Source organism: Vicia villosa, unplaced genomic scaffold, assembly GCF_029867415.1.
Source record: "Vicia villosa cultivar HV-30 ecotype Madison, WI unplaced genomic scaffold, Vvil1.0 ctg.000212F_1_1, whole genome shotgun sequence".
Lineage (NCBI taxonomy): Eukaryota > Viridiplantae > Streptophyta > Magnoliopsida > Fabales > Fabaceae > Vicia > Vicia villosa.
Genome location: NW_026705078.1, coordinates 208,956 through 216,547, shown reverse-complemented (window position 1 = coordinate 216,547; position 7,592 = coordinate 208,956).

The following is a 7,592-nucleotide window of genomic DNA, read 5'->3' as shown; positions in this document are numbered from 1 at the left end:
GTTCTCAAAGAAAGACGTTCAAAGACAAAATTTAGAATTCTTCAGACAAAAACGTGATCAAATCATTTTCTAATATTGCTAACTGAATTCCTAAAGATCCTTGAACATATTGCATTTACATTCATAACATCGCATAACAGGTTTCATACAATAGATCTCTCATCCTTCCGCGCTGTTTATTTCAGCACCATGAATCTCGAGCAATCAGTCAAAGACCTTCAAGCTCAGAACGCCCAATTTCAAGATCTGATCCTGAACTTGTCCAAAGGGCAAGATGAACTGAAAGCGCTCCTTACTGAGAATAAAAAGAAGAAGAAGAAGGGTAAAAAGACTCAGGTAAAAAAATTTAGACCGATCTTGCAACTCAGGGATGCCGAAACCTCTGAAGACAGTGGTGAGGATGAGCAAGAGGATGATGTTAGTATCAAAACTGATGCGAAAAGTAACCATGATTTCGCCAAGCCCTCTGAAGCGGAAGAGGACTACCATCATGAAGATGAATATTCCGATGACAAATACAAGATGTTAGAAGAGCGTCTGAGAAGCGTGGAAATTCAGAAGGTACCTGGGCTGGATTTTGAAGAGCTTGGACTCGTTTCTGGGGTCGTTATCCCTCCAAAATTCAAAACTCCCGCCTTTGCTAAGTATGATGGAGTCTCCTGTCCTAAACTACACTTGAGGTCTTATATAAGGAAGATTCAACCTCACACTGCTGATAAGAAGCTCTGGATCCACTTTTTCCAAGAGAGCTTATCTGGAACTCAACTCGAATGGTACTATCAACTGGAGAGTACCCACATCCGTACCTGGGAAGATTTGGTTGTTGCTTTCTATAAGCAATATCAATATAATTCTGACCTTGCGCCAACTCGCATGCAACTACAAAACATGTCTATGGGATCTAAGGAAAGTTTCAAGGAGTATGCTCAAAAGTGGAGAGATCTAGCTGGAAGAGTCCAACCTTCCTTGGCTGACAGAGAGGTGGTAGATATGTTCATGAATACACTGACTGGCCCTTTCTATAGTCATTTGCTGGGAAGTTTATCATCTGGATTCACTGAGCTTATACTAACTGGGGAGCGTGTTGAAAGTGGTATCCGAAGCGGAAAAATTCAGGTGGCTACTTCTTCTGGTACTGTAAAAAATTCATACAATGGGAGGAATGAATCCGGCGCTGTTGGAGCAATTTTGGTCTCTAATCAAGCATCGATACAACAACAAAACAACCAACGTAAACAAAGCGCATCCAAAAGACAGTTCACAAAGATCAACATGTCTTTGACTCAAGCGCTGCAACACTTGTTGAAAGCAGAGCTACTTATACAGATAGCTCCTCATCCAAATCCCAACACTTCCTCCCCTCGCTATAATCCCAACGCGAGATGTGCATATCACTCCAATAGTCCGGGACATGACACTGACAATTGTTGGACATTGAAGAATAAGATCCAAGACATGATCGATGCCGGAGAAATCAAGTTCGATCCTCCTGCAACTCCCGACGGGATCACTGCTCCCATGCCTAGTCACAATAAGAGTGCTAATACTGTGGATGGCTAGAAGGATGGACTTTAAGATCATTAGTTTACTTTCAACTGAAATTTCTTTTTCTGTTTGTTTAAACATTCGACTTATGATAGACATTATCTGTTTTAATAATCATCATCAGTGCGTTGCATATGTTTGTCTTGAATAATTTATTTCGCTATCACTCATTTTAAATTATGTCTTCACTTTGCATATGTTTTGTGATATTCAACTCCTGCTAAGCTGTAAGCCTTTTTAAGGGAGGATGACGAAAATGATACCGCAACCTCATACAGTATGCTTTTGAACGGACTACGCTGACGATGTACAGGCATTGTTTCAAATCCTAAACAGTGGAGATATAAGGATGTTAATCCCTCGTCAACCCCTTTGAGCCTAAGGCGTAGGATTTTTTCTTCTTGTGCAATTTAAAACCCTTAATCACAACCTGGGGCAGGGTAGCTACTCGGTTAACTCAATTATACTAGCTGTTGTCTACACAAATAATGATGGGTTCCTGCAACCATTAAGTCAGGCAGTCAATATCCACCAAAAAGAAAAAGATGTTAAGTCAAAACCTATGAAGGAAACTTATCAAAAATCAAAACATCCCGCTGACTGTAATCTCAAAATAAACAGTTCAGGCAAAAGTTAGGGTAACAAAGTCAAAAAAAAAAGAGGTCATTACAAAATCCTCGACAAAAGAAAAAAAGAAAACGTTACAAAGGATGACTGTCTGTCCAAATAAACTTCCGGTACTTTAACCATCATCAAATATCAATGTTAATACTTCAAGCTTTGCTAAAGCTGAAACGCAAAGTTAACTGAGCATAGGATCGAAGAACATCAAGAAGATTGGGATGGGTAAATTTTTGAGCCATCATCCTTTGTTTCTTAAGCCGTGAACCAAACCACGTTACAACCCTTGAAAGTCCTAACTGAAGCGTGGTTAGTTCGAAAAGCATATTGTCGCCAAAAAGGTATCCTGACTCCTTAAGGTTTACTACAAGTGCTGAGTTGATATTTCGTTTTTACAAAACATCACGTTTTTAAAAATATCACGCTTTTACATCTCTTGTTTTAATGTTTTTCAAAAAAAATCAAGACAAATGTATGCATTGCATCTCATGAATTCATTATTAAACAAATTCTGCTACATAATTTCAAATGTTAGCAACAGAAAGAATTTGCACAGGGTACAACTAATGACTGAAAGTTATCCCGACAGACAATATTACTCCAAGAAGCAATGTCTCCTACGTTTACAAGGGGCATGACACGCTTTGCCCAATCAATCTGGGGCAATCCGGTCAAGGTTCCGAGAATCTCTCAAGATTCCAAAACAATCAGGGGCATCATCCTAAGTTTACGATTACAAGGGGCATGTCACCCACAGTGCACATCCCATAAAGTCCTCGCGAGGTGAATCTCTTCAAGTTCCTACTAGCTGGGGGCAAAGTACACAAGGCATGTTCAATGCCTCGATCAATATTTATTGGTGTTTTCCAAACAATACGAATCCAGGAATGGTAGTTACTATAATACTGGGGGCAATGGTCAGGGCATCCATGCCTTCCTGACTTCACAAGATCATATCCCCATAGAGCAATCCTCAAGAAGATGTCTTCAAATGCTCTCGTCCCGACAAAGGCGTAGCTCCTCAACAGAGTCCACATCTTTGACATCGTCTGTTCCCCGACCTGCTTCTCTGCTCCAAACATGGTTTGTTAGTATCTCTAGTCCCTAATCAGGGTACATCAAGTCACTGATCGCCCCCAAGTAGAAATCATAGATCCCCAGCTGAGCATCTTCAAGATAAGATCAAACATCAAAATCACAATGATACAGAGATTTATTTTCTCAAAACACTCCAAATAGCATCAGTCATACATCATATATACATACATTGCATGCATTACCTCATAATAAATTCATACATAACATACAAGTTTCTCATTTATTTTGAGAGACTCGTCACATAAATACATGCATCAAGGCATTGCATGCTGCTAACTTTGTCTTTCAGGTAAGTTCCCAAGCAGACGAATATCATCAACAAATCAATCTTCATCAGATATATATTCCGGAAGCTCGAACCCCGGACATTCTGAGAACTCCAAACAGATGCACATTCTGGAAGCATGACCCCCAGACTTCTGAAACATTCTTATCAGATATACATTCCGGAAGCTCGAACCCCGAACATTCTGAAAAATCCAAACAGATGCACATTCTGGAAGCTTGACCCCTAGACTTCTGAAACATTCTTATCAGATATACATTCCGGAAGTTCGAACCCCGGATATTCTGAAAAATCCAAACAGATGCACATTCTGGAAGCATGACCCCCAGACTTCTGAAACATTCTTATCAGATATACATTCCGGAAGCTCGAACCCCGGACATTCTGAAAAATCCAAACAGATGCACATTCTGGAAGCATGACCCCCATACTTCTGAAACATTCTTATCAGATATACATTCCGGAAGCTCGAACCCCGGACATTCTGAAAAATCCAAACAGATGCACATTCTGGAAGCATGACCCCTAGACTTCTGAAACATTCTTATCAGATATACATTCCGGAAGCTCGAACCCCGGATATTCTGAAAATTTCAATCAGATGCACATTCTGGAAGCTTGACCCCCAAACTTCTGAAACATTCTTACAAACTCTCATCTTTTGACACTCATTCAAGACACAATTCAGAAACAATCCAAGATCTAATCCAGTTACTACGAACGGTGTTGACACGATCGACATTCGAAGATCTAATTCTATCATCACGAACAATGCTGACACGATCCATCTCCAACAAACACTTCTCAACATACTCAACTCATCCTTCAGCCTAACGCATGGTTTTCCAGACATCTGCTGATGCAAACTAGACCCAGTCTAACGTACGACTCAACCTAAGTCTATTATTCAGATACGATCTAACGTATGACGTATTCTGACTCTCAAGTCCATCAAGTTGGATGACATCTTTAAGCCTATCTCAATCAAGTCTCTCAACATCCGGATGTCATCTTTAAGCCCGTCTCCGACAATACCCTGCCTGGATGGCATCTCTAAGCCCATCTCTCGAAAAAGTCCATATCCCAGCAAGGGCAAATTCCTGGGTATTCTAGTGTTCAATCCTCTTCTACCTTCAAATTCCAACAGGCACACATGCCAATCTACATCCTCAGGTATAAGAAGATTGAACAGGGGCAGCTGTCATACCCCAAAATTTGCCCCCATATATCCGCGAATCCCACGTTATTATGAATAAAAGTGACTGCGCATTTGGTAAGAGTGTAAGGCTTACGGGTACAAGGTCCCGGGTTCCAATCTCACTTTTGATTGTTTTTTTTTATCTTTTTATTTTTTGTTACTAACTTTATATAATTTTTTTTTATTATTACTCACAAAAATGTCTTGTTTTATTAATTAAATAGTATTTTCATTTTTATTTTTAATCAATTTTTAAATTATTATTTTTTATTTAAGTCTTGATTTCATGCTTTTTAGTAAAAATCCAAGATACAAAAAATATTTGATATGATTTTATTCCATTTTAGAATAGTTTCTATTTAAATTGATCAAAATAATTATAATTTAGAGATCAAATTAAATGTTGATTTCAAATTTTAATTAGGTGATCAAGTGTGATTTCATTCTTTTTAAGTCTAACCTAAACTTCTTCAATATAAAAAAGGATCTTAATCCCATCATTCTATTTTTATGATATTTATTTTAAATTTATTCATTGAAATATAAAATAAATTATTAAAAATATGAGATAAAAAGGAAAAAAAAGACTAAATATTTGGTCTTGGCAAGCAAAGGATCGTGAGAAATTGGTTGCAAATCTGATCAAGTCCAAAAACAGCAAGATTCCATATGAACTTAAGAAACAAATCTCAATCATAACAAATTAAAAAAGGATTTGATCCAATTTTGATAAACCTAATTCCTTGTGATATAAGTACAGAACACGTTCATATGCAAAAAGGGAGGTTTTTCATAAGGATTGGCTGACAAAAGAACCGCAGCAAGAACTCAAAATATTCAAGAGAAGGTCAAGTTTAGGTTCGGATTTACAGCCATCTTCAAGGCAATTCGAAAGTCTATTCATGTTCCTGGGATCTCTCTGAAGCCAAGCACATCATCTCCCTTGATAATCACGTCCAGAATCGCACTCCTCAAGGCCACGGTTTGCACAAAAAATCTTGAATTCGATTATGTTCATATGTTCATCATAAATCATATTTGAATACATATTCTTGACTGTGAGGATGTTGGTGAACTTCCTGCACCATTTAATTATTGTTTAGCCGCGTGTTTAAGATTATACCATTGTAGGGTTCGGAGCTTTTTGTTTTAGGGGTTTTTTTTGCAGGCCGAATTGAACGAATCCAATGGTTCCATCATGTTCAGAATGAAATTTGGAGTTAATCCATGGATTTCCTTTTGATTTTTGTTGCTTGCATAAAGTTTTGTGGTGCTGCAGGGCTAAGAAAACGCAACAAAAACCGTTGCCATTGTGTCTGCGTTTTCACGTTTCCACGAGGAAGAACAGTCATGAGCGCGTGTTGTATTTTTTTTTAATTTGGAATGGTGACGATTTTGTTTATGTGACTTGTGTCCCGTTTAGTTAACAGCAAAGACAAGTGGCTCTGTTGGCAAAAGCGTGAAGTTTCAAGCGTGAGGGCCTGGGTTCGAACCCTACCCTCCACGCTATATTTTAGTTATTTGTTGTTATAACCTACAGGCAGATCCGGTGCGATTGGCTTATGTGCCGCCATGGTGCTTCCTCAGTCTCAACCATCAGATTCACCTGAAAACACGATCCAACGCACCAGGAGCGAGGGACTATCACATGGACCACCAGACTCCCCACACCAGATTGCTGCGCTAAGTCTCCTCATTTCTTTTATTCTAATTATTTATATTCCTTATTTTCTTTTCAATTATAAACCTCTTTTTATTATTTTCTTTTTTAATATAAATTTGTTTATCCCCTTTAAAACAACTATCTTATTTTTAAGTATCTATTTTATAATTAAATAATTAATATAGTGTAATTATTAATAATTTTTATTTGATTTAAATAATTAGTTGATTGATTTAATTTGCTTAAATTATTTAATTAATTGTAATTAACTTTTAGGTTTAGTATATTTAATCAAAATCCTATTTTCACCGATTTAATTAATTAGGTTGTAAACCAATAGTTAATTAAATTGATCTTATTTATTCTATTAACCATGGTTAACTTACGCCCGAATCAGGGTTTACGAGAACTTCCCCTACACTAAAAAATGTTATTTTTCTGTGTCCTTTTCAGGGTTGATTTTTCAGATGCCTTCCGATTACGCGCCACGCCTTTCACAAAGCTAAGTACCCTATTTATTAGAATTAAAAGTCTATTTTGTTTCCTTTTAAAATCAGGGTTTGTCTTGCCTTCATACTTTTTGCCTTTGCCTTTTTCAGGGGTACCTTCGAGACTTCCCGCCAACCATATCAGATCAAATTCGAAGCTAAGTGCCCATTTGCTTTATTTATTTTAAATTTCTCTATTCTTTATTTTTATGGTTAATTCTGTTTGCCTCCGAACTGATAATGCACTCACCCTTCTGTTTATTCTTTCTTTTCCAATTTTCAGGGTTTGTCGATTGCCGAAGCCACGAGTATTGGTAACCCTAAACCTTAACCCTGATATTTTCTGTCTTTTATTATTACTTATGCCAAACCCTATTGGGGGATCCGCTGGTTTCATTTTCCCCTTCCCCATATTGCTATTATTACTACTTTATGTTAAACTGCATGGTTAGTAATCTTAGGGAGTGCAACTCTGAACTGAACTAGAGTCATTAAATTACAAGATAATATATTTCGAATTGAACCACGTGATTGTTGCACACACGCACGCTTTTGGGGTAACCTCTCTGTTGCCTTGTTGCCTTGTTGCCTTGTTGCCTGTTGCCTTGTTGCCTGTTGCCTTGTGTTTTTACTGAATAAGCCATGTCCCTCGAATACGAGGATACCTCAGCCATGCTGCCTCGATAAATAAAG